This window comes from Castanea sativa, chromosome 5, assembly GCF_040712315.1.
Source record: "Castanea sativa cultivar Marrone di Chiusa Pesio chromosome 5, ASM4071231v1".
NCBI classification, from domain to species: domain Eukaryota; kingdom Viridiplantae; phylum Streptophyta; class Magnoliopsida; order Fagales; family Fagaceae; genus Castanea; species Castanea sativa.
Window position 1 is genome coordinate 71,321,184 of NC_134017.1, and position 19,914 is coordinate 71,341,097.

The 19,914-nt window shown below is 34.5% G+C and overlaps 1 long non-coding RNA gene across 2 annotated transcripts; it reads left to right on the forward strand.

Annotated features, from left to right (window-relative positions):
- Window positions 1-16,683: 16,683 nt before the first annotated feature.
- LOC142637451 (uncharacterized) lies at window positions 16,684-18,713 on the forward strand. Of its 2 annotated transcripts, none has more exons than XR_012844645.1 (3): window positions 16,684-16,765; window positions 18,275-18,346; window positions 18,453-18,713. It is a non-coding gene; the product is annotated as an uncharacterized LOC142637451 (long non-coding RNA). The 2 variants fall into 2 exon arrangements; XR_012844644.1 differs by having other exon boundaries at window positions 18,464-18,713.
- Window positions 18,714-19,914: the final 1,201 nt, after the last annotated feature.

The window sequence follows — 19,914 nt, forward strand, 5'->3', positions numbered from 1 at the left end:
TATGAAAAAATTGAAGTTTACACAATAGCCACTTAGACCACTAACATCCTATTGCTACCTTGAGTAGGAAAGTTACTACTACGACTACGTGGAAGCTCTGAGTCCACGGATTACTTCTTGCTCAGATCCACAGCATTTACAAGCACACCACTTGTATTTCTTGAAGTTCTTTATGCAGCAACTAAAACGATCTCCAAGCCCTTGACATTAATCTTGATCTTGATAACCTTAAGTATGTATGAAGGCAAACACCTCTAGATCTCACAAGAGATTCACACACACAGCATAAACAACTCTTTTAAAATGTGGCTAGGGTTTCCTATTTATATGAAACATAAAACATAAAACCTACACATCAAACGAGCTTGGGCTAAGTTGGGAAATCCGCAGAAAAACAATCTGCATGAGCTTCAATCGATCGAGTCTAATTTTCGATCGATCGAGCCCTGCAGAAAGTGAACAGTAATTTTCTGCAATTACTCGATTCCAACTTTACATTAAACATACTTTTAGCAGCCTAAATCTAGACTCTAAGTTTTGATCATGGTTTGCCAACATTACACATTGAAGCTCTAATATATTTAGATCCAAAATCCTTAGAACCTAACACTTTTAATAATTTTAATTTTTACATCAAGACTGTTTAGTATATTGAGTAACATTCTTTGATTTTTTTTTAAAATAATTTTTGCTGAACTCACACACACACACACACACACACACATATATATATATATATATATATATATATATATATATATATATTTGTTGAGAAAGGGGGCTGTAATATTTAATAAATGTTAGCCATGTCGGCTAAAATTATAGCTAAAAGTTAGGGGGAACATCCTCCATCCACACCAACTTAGAGCTAACATGTCTAGCAGGTCTAGCTAAATGATGAGTGGCAAAATTACCTTGCCTTCTAACATGAGAGAAACTACAAAAAGAAAATAAAGCAGAAAGGAGTTTTGCTTCTTCCACTAGGTGTTCGTGACCTGCAAAAGAGATGTCCTCACTGAGCAATGCCTTAATCACAATCTCTGAATCACCCTCCACCACAACAGAAGAGATGCCTAATTCAGCAGCAAAATTGAGAGCCATAACTGCTGCAGCAGCTTCAAGTGCAGCAACGGAATTGGGAAGTGGAACTTTTTCAGCCATAGAACCAATAATCTAACCTTTCTCATCGCAAATAATCACTCCAACACCAGCCATATTATCCTCTCTAAAAACAGCCCCATCAAAGTTTACTTTGAGGCAGTTAGGATCTGGGAGCTTCCATTTGGTGTGCAGGGGAGGCCGTGTCTCACAATCTGGGGGCTTTGGGGGTATTGCACAGATGAAGGCAGACAAAGCAGCTAGCGCATCAGGTATTACATGTGCCACGGGGAAAGGTTTGGTACTAGTCCTCAGTTGGTTTCTATGGAACCAAATGGTCCAAGAGATTTGTGCAAACAGCTCTAAGTTCAGGCCTTCCTTGCTCAGATAATGTGCTAAGTCCCCAAAACTTGAAAACTGAGTTGAAGCCCGGAAATTCCAGCAAGGATTTGAGTTCTAAACGGGATCCAAAAGAGGGCATCGCCAAAGAGCATGGAGGACATGTTTATTTCCTTTTCCTTCTTTAAAAATTATTAATACTATTATTCTTATTATAGGACACTAGAGCTCATGAATCTACATTGAATTGACACTATATTAGGGAGTCAGAAATTCCATTTGGTTACGCTCATTTACAATATCTTAGGGATTATACAGGAAAAAGACAAAGCTCATCGGTAAGGATCATTGCCATAGTTACATCCATTGCTGTCTCTGTGGTGCTATTAACTATGGTGTACTGCTTCTGCGGTAGGAAATTGAAAAAGAAGTACAAGGTTAAGGAGGAAGATGGTAATTATAGACATTTTTATTGATTTCAACAAATGTGTTTTTCTCTCATGTCTGTACGTGTTGCTTTTGTAGAGTATTTCCTTACGTTTACCTTTTGGGTGTGTAGCTGCTAAGGAAATTGCAGCTGCAGTGTTTAATATTTGATTTGGCTACACTTAAAGCTGCCACGAACAATTTCTCAGATGAAAGCAAGCTACGTAAAGGAGGATTTGGTGTGGTATACAAGGTATTAGACTAGTTATTTTTTCCCCTTGAAAATAGTAGCAAATTTAATGTATGCAAATCTGAACAGTTCTAAATTCAGAAAACTTTGGCTTTGGGACTTTCATAACTTGTACAAGCTGTTCTAAGAGCTGCATAAAAGCATTTTACTGGGCACACTTCTGGGTGGACAAGAGATAGAGGTGAAAAGGCTCCCAAGTAGCTCTAAACAAGGTGTAGAAGAATTTAAGGATGAAGTTTCATTGTTAGCTAAGCTTCAACATAGAAATCTAGTGAGGCTATTGGGATTTTGCTTGGAAGGAAAAGAAAAAATACTGGTCTATGAATATGTGCCCAACAAACGCCTCGACTATTTTCTATTCGGTCAGTTGATTCTAACCATTTGTCTAATTTTCTTGTGTTATATGAAATGCATGATTTCTGTTGAGATTATAAGCATCAAGTTGCACCAAATTTATAAATTCCTTTTACTTAGGACAGGATGAACTTGCAAGAGAGAAAAATATTAAATTCTTAATCTGTATTTGTCTTTTTAAATTGAATCAAATTGTATATTTTAGCATGGAGATTGACTTTAATTCATGTATTTTAACTTCAAATTTAAATTTTGTGATTTTTTAGATCCTAATAAGCAAAGACTGTATTAGATTGGTCAAGCCGATACAAGATTATTGGTGTGGTTGCACTAGGGATTCTTTATCTTCATGAAGATTCTTGACTTAGAATTATACATCATGATCTTAAAAGCTAGCAACATATTACTAGATGAAGAGATGAATCCAAAAGTTTCAGATTTTGGAATGGTAAGAATTTTCGGAATTGACCAAACTCAAGATAATACTCGCAAGATTGTTGGGACATAGTAAGTACCAAATTATAGACCTTTCGTAACATTCGTTTTTTTTTCATGTGGAAATAAATACCATAAATAGAAGTAAAAAAACAGTCTTTTCATAAAAAAAACACCTTGAGGAGGGGTATATCTTAGGAACTTTTCAATGGGATACAATGCTTTAGAAGTTTAGAACCCAATTGAAATAAGCAATTCTGTCTTTGTTTAGCTTGATCTAGATTGATGTATTATTCCAACCAAATAAACACAGAAAAAGAGGTAAAAAAATCATTCTAGCTCCTCGCAAATTACATATCAAGCTATCAGCTTGAAATTTAGAAATGCACTTGGTCCAGTTATACTATGTAGAATGCATTTGTGCTTATATTCTTATCAGATAGACAAAGTACGCTATCCTGGATTCCAGTTAGTCTGAATGTAACTAATACTTCTAAGGTTTCATATCATATTTTAACTGTGTACGTTATACTTATAAGGCTTTAGATCATATTTTAACTTGGTATTGTTTTGGTGATGTTGATTTCTAGTGGTTATATGCCTCCTAGAATATGCGATACGAAGTCTGATGTATATAGTTTTGGTGTCCTAATATTAGAGATTTTAAGTGGGAAGAAGAATAGTTCATTCGGTACATCAAGCACTACTGAGAACCTCTTGAGCTATGTGAGTATATATTGAATATTGCGAATTTTTTACTTTTATTTTTGTTAATAAGTGTTAAGTATTAGATAGGTTGTACATAGCTTTGTTATTTGTATTTTGTACATATAGGAGTAAACTACAGTAGCTTAGTGTAGTTGATGATATATTGCTGTCGTTTAATACTGTAACAGAGTTGATGAGTTAGTTAGGTTAGTTACAGATTTAATACACGTGTACAGCTGAATATTTCTGTTACTGTTTACACCTCTGATTCTCAATATATAAGAGAACAGAGTCTGATAATTTAATACAAGAAGTTCATTTTACAAGTTTACTTTTCTCTCTCTCTGGTTTGTATTTCCTCCATTGATAGAACCTTCGAAGCTTGTATGTGATTCAATATGGTATCAGAGCAGAACTAGCTCAGAGATCTTTCAAGTCTGGTAATCTCTGATTCTTCCTAGTTCAATTACATTCTTTCTTGTTTTCTTAATGCTTCTTTCAGATCAACTAGAAATTTTCTTCATCGTGTTTCTGTTGATTCTTGCATTAAGATCATCATCTTCTTGATTCTGTTTTTCTTGTTCATAATTGAAATTGAAATCTTCGATCTTAGGGTTTCAATTTCCAATTTACAATTTTCTGTTGTGAACTCATCAAGATTGCGAATTGCATCTTGATTTCTTAGGGTTTCAATTCCCAATTCATACCTTTCTGTTGTGATCTTAGCAAGATTGTCAATTGCATCTTGATTTGATCTAGTTTCAGTGTTCGTTTCTTGAAGAACTCTCTAGAAAATCAATTCTTGATTTTCGATTCTTTTCCTAATTCTTGCTTGAGACTCTGAATCATCATCAATTTTGCACTAAGTATGTCTGAAAGCACCTCTAGTACTACTGCTCCTACTGTCCAGCCTTGGGAAAACACCTCTAGTCCCTATTTCCTGTCTAGTGGAGATAACCCAGGTGTTTCTTTGGTAGTTCAACCTCTCACTGAAGAAAATTATAGCACCTGGAGTAGGGCAATTCTCATTTCTTTAGATGCCAAGACCAAATTGGGTTTCATTGATGGCTCTATCCCTAAGCCCCAATCTGTTGATCATCCATATTACAGAGCTTGGTGTAAGTGTAACAGCACAGTCTTAGCTTGGTTGTTTAATTCTGTTTCTAAGGATTTGCAACCAAGTATAGTTTATTTCAAGACTGCCAGAGATGTATGGGTTGACTTACAGTACAGATATGGCCAAGGAAATGGACCTAGAATCTATGAATTGAGGAAAGAGATTAGTACCCTGACCCAAGAAGATTTAACCATCAATGCATACTACACCAAATTCAAGGGACTTTGGGATGAATTTTCAAATTACAGGACATGTACATGTGGTCATCAAATTGAGGACTGCACTATGTCTTTTCTGATGGGGCTGAATGAGACATATGCAGCTATCAAAGGACAGATTCTCCTTATGGAACCTGTGCCTCCTCTAAGCAAAGTGTTCTCTCTTTTGCTTCAAGATGAGAAGCAGAGAAAGGTGGGTTCTGGTAAGAGAGTCTTGGTTGATACATCAGCAGCTTTAGCAGCTCTAGGATCAAAGTCTGGTAATACCAAGAATTTTACTAAGCCTAAGAGTGGTAGACCACAATGCACTCATTGTGGAGCCATGGGACATGTTGTTGACAAGTGTTATAAACTGCATGGCTACCCTCCTGGGTACAAGTTCAAGAACAAGGGTGGTCAGCCTTTTGCAAACAATGTCATTGCTGCTGAAGATCATGCTAGTGAACCTGTCACACTCACCAAGACTGAATATCAGCAATTGATTGGTTTATTGAACTCTCAATGTCATTTTGGCACTCAAGCTCCACCAGAGGCATGTTTGAACAACACTCCTCAGGTTGCTACTGTCATTACTCAGCCTTCACTGACTGTTTCAGCCCAAGAGTTATCAGGTAGTTGCCTTTTACCTTCCCTTGAGCATTCTGTCTTCCCTTCAAGTGTCAATATTTGCTTTTCTCCTTCTCTTGAGCATTCTGTTTTTTCTTCAACTGTTAATACCTCTCATATTAGTTCCTATGATTGGATTCTTGATAGTGGTGCAACTGACCACATGGTGCATTCCATTCATTTTTTTACTTCTATTACTTCTTCTGTTCAGATTTCAGTTAGACTTCCTAATGGTGACATGGTTCAAGTGACTCATATTGGAACTGTTAAAATTTCAGCAACTCTAACTCTAGAACATGTCCTTTGCATTCCTAGTTTTTCTTTCAACCTTATTTCCATAAGTAAACTCACCCAAAATTCCTTTTGCTGCTGTGTTTTTCTTTCTCATTATTGTTTTCTTTAGGACTTACAGCACTGGAAGATGATTGGGTTGGGTAAGAGACATGGAGGACTGTACACTTTGCAGAGCATTAATTCCATCACTTTACCCTCTTCTGTTTCAGAGGTTTTATCTAGATTACCATCTTTTCTTTGTAATAAAAGTGTCAATGCATGTGATCTTGGCTCTTCTCATGCTATTGTTACTTCCAATAATGTTGTTAGATTGTGGCATTACAGATTGGGACACCCCTCTTCACAAAGATTAGCTTTGTTGAATTCTATTGTACCTGATTTGACTTCTTATAATAATAACAATTCTTTTGATTGTTATGTCTGTCCTTTGGCCAAGCAACACAAATTACCTTTTCCCAAATCTACAAGTGTTTCTTTATCTTGTTTTGATTTGGTCCATGCTGATATTTGGGGACCTTATTCTACCCCTTCATTAAATGGCTCAAGATACTTTCTTACTTTGGTTGATGATCATAGTAGATGTACTTGGGTTTATTTAATGAAACATAAATCTGATGCTTCTTCCTTAGTTCAGAATTTCTTTCAAATGATCCTTACTCAATTCAAGGTTCCAATTAAGGTGCTTAGGACTGACAATGGTCCTGAATTTGCCCTTTCTTCATTTTATGCTTCCAAGGGTATTTTACACCAGCTATCTTGTGTTGAAACACCACAACAAAATGCTGTTGTTGAAAGAAAACATCAGCATTTGTTGAATGTTGCAAGAGCCTTGAGATTTCATGCCAATTTGCCTTTAAAATTCTGGGGGGATTGTGTTCTTACAGCCACATATCTTATCAACAGACTTCCTAGTCCTCTTCTAGGTAATCTCACACCTTATCAAAAACTTTTGGCTCATTTGCCATCTTATCATCATCTTAGATCTTTTGGCTGCCTATGTTATGCCTCTACTTTGGCTAGAAATAGATCCAAGTTTGATCCTAGGGCTAAGGCATGCATATTTCTTGGGTATCCTTTTGGAACCAAAGGGTATAAGTTGTATGATTTGTCCACCAAATCTGTTTTTCTTTCTAGAGATGTCATTTTCAAAGAGTCTATCTTTCCTTTTAAACATTGGTTGTCTAAATCTGTCCCTAGTCTTTCTTCTACTTCTCCCAATATTTTTCCATGTCAACCTTCACTTCCTGAGTCCATTTCTCCTTTTTCTGCTGAGTTTTCTCTTCCTTTCAGTCCTACTGACCCTGTTGTGCCTCCTGATGAGTTTCCAGATCTTGTTCATCCTGATCTGGATTCTTCTCAAGCTGTTATTGTTGTTCCACCTGACCCTCCTGTTCTTGCTGTTCCCTTACCTGATTTACCTGTTGTTAGAAGGTCTAATAGGTCTCATAAACCTCCCTCATACCTTCATGATTATCACTGCAATTTAGCTTCTACAAATATTTCTAGTCTTCACTGCAATATGGCCTCACTCATACCTTCCCATGATTCCATGTTTACTGACAGTCCAGGTATCCTTTATCCACTTTCCTCTACTCTTTCTTATACTAAGTTGTCTACTGCACATAGAGTTTTTTCTGTTGCCTTGTCTGTTGCCAAGGAACCTACTTCCTATGCTGAAGCTTTACCTAATCCCTTGTGGCAAGCTGCCATGAAGGCTGAGATTGATGCACTTCAGGCCAATCAGACTTGGGTAATGACCAAACTGCCTCCTGGTAAGGTGCCTATTGGGTGTAAGTGGGTGTACAAAATTAAGCTTAAAGCTGATGGTTCTATTGAAAGGTACAAGGCTAGACTTGTTGCTAAGGGCTTCACTCAGACTGAGGGAATTGATTACTACGAAACTTTCTCTCCTGTGGTCAAATTTGTAACTGTTAGAACTCTTTTGGCCATGGCTGCTGTGTATGGTTGGCATCTCTCTCAATTGGATGTTAATAATGCATTCTTGCATGGGGATTTAAATGAGGAAGTGTATATGGTTCCTCCTCCAGGATTTGGCAGCAAGGGGGAGGTGTGCAGACTCACCAAGTCTCTTTATGGCTTGAAGCAAGCAAGCAGGCAGTGGTTTGCTAAGCTCTCATTCACTCTTCTTAATCATGGTTTTACTCAATCTAAGTCAGACTATTCTGTCTTCACTAAGGTCAGCAAGGGTTCAATTCTCATCTTACTAGTTTATGTGGATGATATCCTAATAGCTAGCAATAATGTGGAGGCAGTCAATGCTTTCAAGGTTTTTCTAGATGACAAGTTCAAACTAAAAGATCTTGGTACCTTGAAGTATTTCTTAGGCCTTGAGGTTGCAAGGACTGTGAAAGGCATTAGTTTGTGTCAAAGGAAGTTTACTTTAGAGTTGCTTTCTGATACGGGTCTGCTAGCAAGTAAACCAGCTAATGTGCCTATGGATCAAACAGCCAAGTTTAGGAGCTCAATGGGAGAGGATGTTCCAGACCCATCCTTATATAGAAGAATTATAGGGAAGCTGCTCTATTTAACTCTCACCAGACCTGACATCTGTTACTCAGTGCATAAACTGAGTCAGTTTATGAGTTCTCCTAAAATTCCACACCTGCAAGCAGCCTACAAAGTGCTTAAGTATCTAAAGAAGACACCAAGACAGGGCTTATTTCTCTCTGTGAGTTCAGAATTAAGACTCAAAGCCTACTGTGATGCTGACTGGGCAGCTTGTCCAGACACCAGAAGGTCAGTTTCAGGATTCTGTGTTTTCCTTGGTGATTCTCTCATATCTTGGAAATGTAAAAAAACAACAAGTGGTGTCTAGATCATCAGCAGAATCAGAGTATCGAGCAATGGCTACTGCCACAAGTGAGATTGTTTGGTTGTTGACCTTGCTTAGAACTTTTGGTTTAGATCACAATCAGCCAGCCTCTTTGTACTGTGACAGTAAGGCAGCTTTATATATTGCTGCAAATCCTGTATTCCACGAAAGAACGAAGCATATAGAGGTTGACTGCCACTTTATTCGAGACAAAATTCAAGCTGGAATCATTAAGACATTCCATGTTCCTACTCGACATCAAATTGCTGATTTCTTCACAAAGGCACTTGGATACAAACAATTCTACTTTCTTCTGTCCAAGATGAACTTAATCAACATTTATAGTTCATCTTGAGGGGGAGTGTTAAGTATTAGATAGGTTGTACATAGCTTTGTTATTTGTATTTTGTACATATAGGAGTAAACTACAGTAGCTTAGTGTAGTTGATGATATATTGCTGTCGTTTAATACTGTAACAGAGTTGATGAGTTAGTTAGGTTAGTTACAGATTTAATACACGTGTACAGTTGAATATTTCTGTTACTTTTTACACCTCTGATTCTCAATATATAAGAGAACAGAGTCTGATAATTTAATACAAGAAGTTCATTTTACAAGTTTACTTTTCTCTCTCTCTGGTTTGTATTTCCTCCATTGATAGAACCTTCGAAGCTTGTATGTGATTCAATAATAAGATCAAGAGAAGGCTTACGAGAATATTTGGGCAATTGATGCAGGCTTGGAAACTCTGAGAGATTCTTATTCAAGAGATGTATCCATATTGGCTTAGAATGCATTCAGGAAAGTCCAACAGAAAGACCAACTATGGCATCGATAGTTCTCATGCTAAATAGTCACTCTGTAAGTCTACCATTGCCTCAATGACCGGCATTTTTCCTTCATAGCAGAACAGAAACTGGCATGCCAATAAAGGAGCTTGGGTCAGATCAATCTACAAGCAATGGAATTCCATCTTTTGTTAATGAATCTTCAATAACCGAAGTATACCCTCGATAGCGTGATTATTCAAGTTTTTACATAATGCAAGTATCTATTTGAGTGAAGAAACAAACCAAAATGGATCTGGTCTGATAAATCTTCAAGCCAATCAATAAGCATAAAGTAGTTCCCAGGTCGGATTAGGCAGGTTAAGCGAAACCTTTTCAACCAAACCACAATTAACAGGTTGGAAATTAACATTCTAAACTACGGCCGACCTAGCATTAGCAACTTCCAAAACTGGTGGGGTAGTTGAAAACTTGGGTTGTTCGACTTGATGGATTGGGCATGTTAGTTTTAGTTATGTGTTGTAAATTATATTTATCCTTAGAAATTATTTTACAAATTATGAATAAATTTCAGAAGTAAATATAAATTATGAACAAATTGTGAATAAATTATTTTGGAAGAATTTTAGTTTATATCACAACACAATCTTGGCTATGTTAATTATAGATCGGTGTTCAATCCATTTCGGTCCACTTCATCTATTTGATCCAGTTCGGTCTACTTTAGTGTACTTCAGTCCAATTCGATCTTTCTTTGGTCCACTAGTTCAATTGGGTCTATTCGGTCTACTTCGAATAATTCAGTATAATTCAGTCTAGTTTAGTCCATTTACTTTACTTTAGTCTATTTTGGTCCATTCAGTCTACTTTGGTCCATTCCATCTAATTCAGTACAATTTGGTGCATTAGGTCCACTTCGGTCTATTTAGTTTTTTGGTCCATTCAGTTCACTTAGGTCTACTTGGTCCAATTTGGTTTATTCAGTCCACTTTAGCCTAGTTGGTCCATTTGGTCTATTTCAGATCACTTTAGTCCAATTTGATGTACCTACTTAAGAATAGAAAAATACAAGTTTGGGTTGAAAGTACTATTAATTATTTGTGTAATATCAATTGTAATTATATAATAAGCTTTGATTATCATAATAATTTCCTTAAGAGAATGAGAAATTTGAATAATAACTTTAAAACTTAAAAATTTTAATTGTACCAAAAGAAACTAAGAAAATATAATGCATAATAAAAATAGTTAGAAGAATATGGACCATTTAAAAAATAATAATAATATCAATCAAAAAGTAATGACTTGAAGGTATAATAAACCATATGCAATTCATTCAAAAGTAATGACTTTATAACATATGAGTTATTTCTCTAAAGATTAGATTTGAATATTCATAGCCTTCATGTTTAGAAAGACTTTCACTTAAAATTTAACTAGACAAAAGTGAACTGAAATGCTACGTAAATATGGCTTAATAAAAATGTACCATCAATAATTTCTACGGCTAATATTTTAGATATTACGAGTTTGATATATATATATATATATATATATATATATATATATATATATATATATATATATATATATATATTTTAATAAATTTGGATTTAGAATAGTTGCTCTCAACTAAGGGAGTCAATCTCGTACTGGAGGCTGTACCGGTTTAACCAGTGAAATGATATATTTTGGTATCGGTTAATACCGGTGTATCGTTTCGAGTTTACCGTTATTTTTTATATTTATAAATGAATATGTGTGTGTGTGTGTGTGTGTGTGTGCGCGCGCGCGCGCGTATTATTATAAATATAATTTTACCATAAAACATTTCCTTAATTCAGAACAAATTATTCATGATTTTAGACTTTAGCATAAATTTTTAAAAAAAAACACAATATAAAAAAATAGAAAACTTTATTGTTCATTGCATTCTAAGAAAACAAATAATACTAATAAGTTAATGCAAATAAGTTACCATTCTGTCTTAACAAAATTCAAAAATTACAAAGAAAAAAAAAAACTTTTTTCTTTATCAACCGGTATTGTTCAAAATTGGTCAGTATGACAGGTACATGGCCGGTATTTAAATCGGTACGAAACATTGACGCTTTGATACCAATATACGTACCAATACAGTATATACCGGCCAGTACCAGTATGGTATTGACTATCTTGCTCTCAACCCAAAAATGTTTTTCTTTATATGTAAGTGCACAAAAATGGACCGTAGTAGACAAAAAGGGCCCAAAGTGGTTTGCATGGACCGTAGTGGACACAAATAGACTAAATTGGACCAAATGGAACAAAGTGGACCAAATGCACAGAATAGTATTGAATAGGAACAAGGTGGACGGAATTGGACCATATAGGACCAAAGTGGACTAATGTGTACCTAAAAGAAATGAAGGGGGCCGAATAAGAACAAATGGACATATTAGGACCAAAGTGGACATAATTGACTTAGGATCGTAGGGGACCAACATGGACCGAATAGAACCAATGTTGACTGAATAAGACCGAAGTTGACAAAATAGACCAAATAGGACCAAGGTGGACCGAATACGACTAATGTCGACACAATGTACCAAATAGGACCAATGTGGACTGACTAGACCTAATAGGACCACAATGGACTGAATAGAACCAAAGTAGTCCGAAGAGGACAAAATGGACTAAATAGGACCAAATAGAACTTTTGAATATTTATCATTTTCATTGCATTTTTCAGGCTCATATTTCTAATTTCTATGTCTATTTTTTATATATTTTTTTACTCAAAACTAAAGAGTTTAGCTCAAATTTAATAAAATTTCATATATTCAACCCATTTTTAAAAAACAATTGAGCTAAACTTGAAAAGGAAACCTATAAAAAGAATCAATTTAAGGCCCAATTGATCCAAAATAGACCGAAGAGGACTGAAATTGATTGAGTGGACCAAATTGGACCGAATGAGACCGACGTAGACCTAATTCGACCGAATAAAAATTGTTTAACTTTTAGGGAGAACAAATTATCTTCAACAAATTTTAGAGAAAAAGTTATATACTATATTACAATTACAAAATAATTATTTATTTCCACACTCGCGTGGGTTTGCGACTAGTCTATATATATATATAACTGAAACCTCTGAAACTCTTACAATTTTCCACGTCAATACAATATTTAAATAAAATTATTTTTATTAGTTCAAATTTAACAAGGAGTGAAACTATATCTCTCTTCCAAGTCCAACTTAAACTCAAATTCATCATTATCAGTTTTTTAAAACAAAATATTTTTCATGTCAGTACAATATTTAAATAAAATTATCATTTAAAAAAAATATTTTTGTTTAATCCAAACTTAGCAAAAAGTGAAACTCTATCTCTCTAACAAGTCCAACTTAAACTCAAACTCAAATATCGATAATTTATCTCCAAATTTGGGAGTTTAATCATGAACACTATAAAAGCAAAGCAAAGCCCAATATTTTTTTTAAAAAAAACCGAGTAATAGTATGAGCTCTTCTTATGTTATTTTCTTTTCATCTACTTTGTAAAAAAAAAAAAAAAAAATTATTTTATGGTTTTTTATATATTTTTTAAAAAGTTATTTTCATACATAAACTATCAAACTCTCTTTAGCCGTTTTTTACAAGATAAAAAAGCTTGCAATGATTGAAATTATTCTCTCGTATGTAACCCATCTTTCTCTATTGTTAAGTCATATATATTTTGTTTTCTTTCAATAATTTCTAAGCCGTGAATTATCTGATTCTTTAATATTCTTTGGTCTTTCAGAAGTTTTAATATTTGAATTTTTTAGTTATTTTTTTGCATTATTTGAAATTATCTGACAAATTTTTTGTAAGTCATTACATATTCAAGCAGTGGCTTCTTCATCAAATTGTAACACAAATTGAAGTCACACAAGAGTAAATCATGCAATGATGTAGTTTCTTAAATTTTTTATAAAATTATTTTAGTCTACCTCACAAATAAGGTAGGTTTCCGTGCATAGCACGGGTTAGCAACTAGTACTATATAATAATAAAAGCTTTCCAATAAATTTTACAAAGCTCCTCTAGCACCATGTCATTAGCATCCTTTCTTATTTATTTATTTTTTTTGTGCAATTTTCACTTTGTTTGATGTTTCATCTTCTTCAACTATTGTCTAGATATAGATCTTAAAGTCTATAGTTATTATTAGACAATGCTTAAGGTGATTCGAGTCAAGATTTAAGAACATACAAGCTATAGAAAGAAGAATTCAGAAACTGCCTAGTTTGATCAATCAAAAGACAAGCTCAACTGATCGAAATACGGGTTTGCAAAATTTTAAATTCGGCCTAACAGCAGTTCAAACCCAAAAATGATTAGGGTTTCAAATCTACTTCTTCTAGTATATAAGGAAACCTTAAGCAAGTTTATAGGACTTTTTAGAGAGAGAAGAATGTGCATCTTTTTTATCTAGGGTTTTGTACTCAAAAAGCTCTCTCATATCTTTAACCGATGTTATTCCTTGAAGAATCTCAAGATCCGGTGTTGTAGAAGTTGCTGCATTCTCTAGTCATCAAAGGTGCTGATGATCTAAACTTTTAAGGGTGGTCTTGGAGTCACAAACAAGAGAGTTTGTGTTGATAAACTTTTGAGAGAAGTCTCAAAGTCACAAGTGTGGATGTTTGTGTTGCAAAGGCCTAGAAAAGAAATAGTCTGTAGACTCGGAGCTATCATGGGGTTATGGTAGTAAGTTCTACGTGTAGTAGCAATAGGATGGTAATGGTCTAAGTCTTATTGTAAATTTCAATTCTTTCTAGTAAATTTACTTTTTATCTTGAGGATAGTTAGGTTAAATCTTCTCCAAGTTTTTACTTTGAAATGGTTTATTTCATTGGTTTTCCTAGGTCATCATATCATTGTGTTATTTATTGTTTTGCATGATATGATTGTTTTGTTTTAACCTAGATCTAAATAATAAACCTAAGTATTCACTTAGTTAATTAATTAGGTTAAAAAAATCTAGTTTACAAGGGTCTAAAGCCGAACAAAAAGTTTAATACTCTTTTTCCATATCTTCAATTTTGTTTCAATTTTGGTTGATTTCTTTATTTATTGTTTTAGTCATTCCATTTTGATTCATTTAGTCCACTTCAGTCAAATTTGGTCGCTTCAGTCCCCTTTTTTCTACTTCGGTCAAATTCTGTCCATTCGGTCCATTTCAATTCAATTTGTCTACTTTGGTGCATCTGGTCCACTTTGGTCCCTTATGTTCATTTCAGTCTACTTTGGTCCATTTTGGTCCACTTCGGTTTCCTTTGTTTCCCTTCGATCCATTTTAGTCCACTTTGGTCCATTTCAGTCCATTTTGATCTGTTTAGTCCACTTCAACCCTTTTTGTCCATTTCCGTCAATTTTGGTCCTTTTGGTCTATTTCGTTCACTTTGGTCCATTCATTTAGACCACTATTGTCCATTCTAGTCCATTCTTTCTAACCTGTTCCACTTCGGCCTATTCCAAACCATTTGGTCTGTTTTGGCCCACTTCGGTCAATTTAGTCCATTTTGGTGATGAGTTAGGAGGAGAAGTCTGTATAAAAAGAGAATTTGTTTCATAGACAATTATGTTACTTCAGCGTAATATTGGTAGGTTCTTAATAAAACTATATTTTTCTTATCTCATTAAAATCTTTTATTTTATTTTATTTTCTAATATAAGTGATAGATTTGCTTATATCTACTTTTTCTGTAAGCCATTCAAGATGTATAGAGAATGAACCATTCGTAAAGAGTACTAGAAACAAACTCCAACCACATGTTACATTATTTACAAAATACCTCGCACTTGCTTAAGACTTCAAAAGTGTATTTAGTTTCCTTTCATTTAGTTCTAACAAAGCCCAAAGCCAAGCTGTTGGTTAATTTTAGTTTCACATCTTGGGCATTTTGAGGGTTGAGGATGAAACTGATTATTTTATCATTAATTTTCTTTCATTTACCAAAAAAACTAAGTGAGGTGGTGTTGGTGTTTGATTTGTTTCTCTTCTCCCGTTCTAATCATTTCTTTTCGTCTTGAATAAGCTATGCTTGGTTCATTATGGCAAATACCAGGTACAAAGGGCGGGCTAGTTGTTACTACACGGGCTAGGCTTTTGCTACACGGGTTGGGCTTTTGCTGTTGGGTTTTGGTGCTTGTTCTTTTCTTCACGATAATAAGCTTGTAACATCTAGAACGGTAGAACCTAACATAAACTTTACTGACCTCGTGAGGACTATTCGTTATGTTTTTTCAGGATATTTGATAAAGGTTATAAAATTTTGGAAGCAGTGCAGAATGTTGGAGCTGAAGACAATAGCATTTGAAGCAAATGTAAAGGTGAGTAATTCTTAAGTATTCCTTGAAAATGAAGAATGGTACTCTTTCATCTTATATTTATGGTGAAGTTTATTCATTAAATTTATGGTAGGATCTATAATAAACGTGAAAGGAAAGAGCATCATTTTTCTGTATTTCGAGAGTACCTAAATTTTTTCAATGTGAATAAATTAATTTATTTTTTTCCCTTAATAGCTAGATATCAAGAAATTGCTTCCTAATTTAAGCCTTTATCGGAGGTCTTGTCCTCTCCTTGCCTCATCTTGCGTTCAATCACCTTTTTTTGTGTTTGATTGTCGTTCTTGTTTACAACTTGTGGTTATGTTATGTCTTGAATCAGTGCATGAAGGTCGATGACCTATATGCCTCGCGAGAGGCAGCAATTTGCACGATTTCAGACCCGACATGATCAAGTTAGTTGGTGGGCTAACCCCAGATTACATAACCTTTATAGACCCATGGACAATCCAACTTTTAAGATAAGTGGAAATTTTGATGCTCTAACTCGGAACTTTTGGTAGAATCTGAATAAAATTTGGCTTGGAAGGCTTGGGACAATATATTAAATATGTCTATCTAAAAGGGATGGAGGACTTGGCTTTAAACAAGCAAAGAAGTTCAATTTAGCTTCTGTTGCAAAACTAGCTTGGATGATTGCAAAAGTATTATTTTATCGGATCATTCTACTGTACCCTTTCTATTTTTTGGGGTACGGTACCCATACAAATCTTGACCATCAAATCTAATGGTTTTTAATCTTGACCGTTTATTCAATTTTAGTGGGATACCAGTTACCGGTATAGCAAGTTAGCATATAAAACCAAAAACAAAAGAACCAAATCCTTCTCTCCCCATGTTTCTCCAAAAAAAGAAAAACCTTCTCTCCTTGTGTTCTCAACAACAGATCTCCGATAGAACGATCTCCTCAAACTCTAAGGTACAAAAATCGCAAAGCCTTCGCTTTTATCTTCTTCTTCTTCTTTTTTTTCTTTTTTTCCTTGTGAAAGGTAATTGCTTTATCATATCTGATATATTGCTTATTAAAAATTAGGTCTTTGTGTTTGTTTTATGTGTTTGGAAACGTGGGAGTTAGGGTTTTTGATTGTTTAAATAGGGATTTTGGATATGAAGGTTTAGTAGAGGGGAAACAAATATGGGGGATTGATGTTAATTAGCTTTCTTTTACTGACCTGTGTTTGGTTGCTAGGAAACCTGCTCAATAGAAAAGAAAGTTGATTTTTTTTTACTTTATTCTGATTGAGAAGATTGCGTCGGTTGAGTTAAATAGTTGCATTGAGAGTGAAGTTTAATCTTTTGAGGGATAAAGAAGGGGGGTTCAAATCAAAGTTGCTTTTGGAAAATTTATATTTTTTCTTAGTTTAAAAATTGGGTATTTATGGGATGAAACCTTGTTTCAGTGTTGTTTTCATCTGGAGTTGCTTCATTCAAATCTAAGAAGCTGCCAAGTAGCAAACAAGCCAAAGGCTACAACTAGAAACTACATCAAAGTAACAATGGAAAAACACCTGAACAACAAGTCAAGTGCAAACCAAAACCAAAACTCAAAGAACGCAACTAGGTGCAGGTTTGCACGATACAATCTATTTACAAAAAAAATTACAAACATACTTCACAGCTAACTAGGACTAATCTACCAACAAGTAATAAATAGCTAGCCAGAATTCTGCCTTTCCAATCAAATACTTAGACTTGAATACAACATCAGAAATACCCCACCTAATACATATTTTGGTGTTGATACTAGACCTAGGATATGGTCCTTTACTTTCAATCCTTGCCTTCACTTGTTTACTTATAAGACCAGCAATTTGATCCTCTGTTTTAATAATTCCCAAATGCTTTATAGCATTTCTTTGTACCCATATGTGGTATATACATGATTTAAAACCCAATATGCTGCAGTCAACACTCAACCTTTTACTTTTCCTATTTGTTGCAGCACAATTGATAAGATTATGCTAGTCTTCATCAAGCCTATTTTGATAAGACCATTTCCTAATTTTCCTCCAAAGTCTTTAGAAAGGGGCACTTAAAGAAAAAGATGATCTCTACTCTCAAAGCTTCCTCTGCATAACAAACATAAAAGATCACATGTTATTCCCCAACTAGCAATCCTATCATTGGTAGAGACACTGTCCCTAATAGCCAGGCAAGTGATGAAAGCATGCCTTGGAATGGCTTTGGTGAACCATACAATCTTCCACCAACTAACACTAGGTTTCTTTTTTCTAATTTGATCCCAAGCACTTGAGATAGAGAGCAATATAAACACTGAACTACTTGGACTTGTGCAATGACTGGTTTTGTTGAAATATCTGTATGCAATTTGCCCATGTTATTTTCTTTGAATGGTTATGCAATTAGTTTTGTTTGAGGAAATTATTTCAAGATTTTCCTCATGTATGCCTTTGGTTTCATCTTTTAGAATAAGGAAGTATTTCAAGATTCGGCTCCTTCCTTGCAGAATTCATTTTGTACTATTGCTGCACTTATACAAGTATGCCTAATAAATTTATGTTTGTTTCTTTTTTCTATTTTAGAAGAGAGAATTATATTAAGATTTGGTTCCATTGTTGCGGAATACTTTTTAATTACATGTCTAGTTATTTTGTAGGAGGACTTGTTGGAACTTTTTCGATACAAGTTGGCAACAGAGCTAGTGCTTTCAAAGGATAATAAACAACAACGTTCTAAATTGTTTAAAGCGCTAAAAAATAGAGCTATCGGATTTTGTAATTACACTATGTAATGATGCAAGAGTTATCAGTAGATTATTGTATTGGTTTCTTATATTATTTCCCAAAGAATTGTGTCAAATCTATAGCATTATTGTAAACAGTTAACCACATATTGAAGGTTTATGGTTGGTTTCATCAAAGCTCATTGAGCTCAAAAGCTGTGCTAGGTCATGAATTATCTTTTATATCCTTTTGATTTAATTTCTTACGTTTGCTTAAGGATTTTTCTGGGCATAGAATGATGAAACATATTTTGACCCATTTGCACTTTAATTTTATTATAAAAGAAATAGATAATATAAAGCATTTCTCTAACCCTAAGACCACAATGCTAATATTTTGGAACTTATATGAAATCTCAGTCATTGGATTTATTAAAATTGATAAATAATGACAATATGAGCCATTGATGCCAAAGAATTACTTGGAAAGGTAGAGAGAGTGAGAGACCAATAGACATATTTTTACATTTTAAACAACTTTACACACATTTTCACACACTTTTTCACCCACATAAATTTCAAAAAACTACAAAAATCTCATCTCAAACTACTCTACCAAACACCCCCTAAGACTCTTAATACAATCCAATATTTTTTTTATTATCAAAATACGAAATATAGAATTTCAAAACATATTAAAATATCTCAAATGCAAAGAGGGCAAAAAGGATATGAAGACTCAGTGAGAGAAAGAGAGAGAGAGAGAGAGAGAGAGAGCTTACCAATGAAAAAAATTCAAATCAACATTTTTTTCATTAAAAAAAAGTTTACCAATGAAAAAAAATTCAAATCAACATTTTTTTCATTAAAAAAAAGTTTAGGTTACATGGCAGATTGGTAGTACATGTGGCATCCTAAGTGTCATATATGATGTTGGAACTGCACAATGTGAAGATGGAACCGTCAAATGTAAGAAAAAAGTAAAGGAACCACCCAATATGACAAAAGAACTGTCACATGTGATGTTGGAGTTGCACAATGTGAGGATAGAAGCGTCAAGTGTGAGAAAAAAGTAAGAGAACCACCAAATATGACAAAAGAATTGTCATATGTGATATTGGAACCGCACAATGTGAGGATGGAACTGTCAAATGTGAGAAAAAAAAAGTAAGGGGACTACCAAATGTGAGAAAAAAATTGTCACATGTGATGTTGGAACTGCACAATGTGAGGTTGAAACTGTCAAATATGAGAAAAAAAGTAAGGGAATCATCAAATGTGAGAAAAGAACTGTCACATGTGATGTTGGAACTGCACAATGAGAGGATGGAACCATCAAGTGTGAGAAAAAAGTAAGGGAACCACCCAATGTGACAAAAGAACTG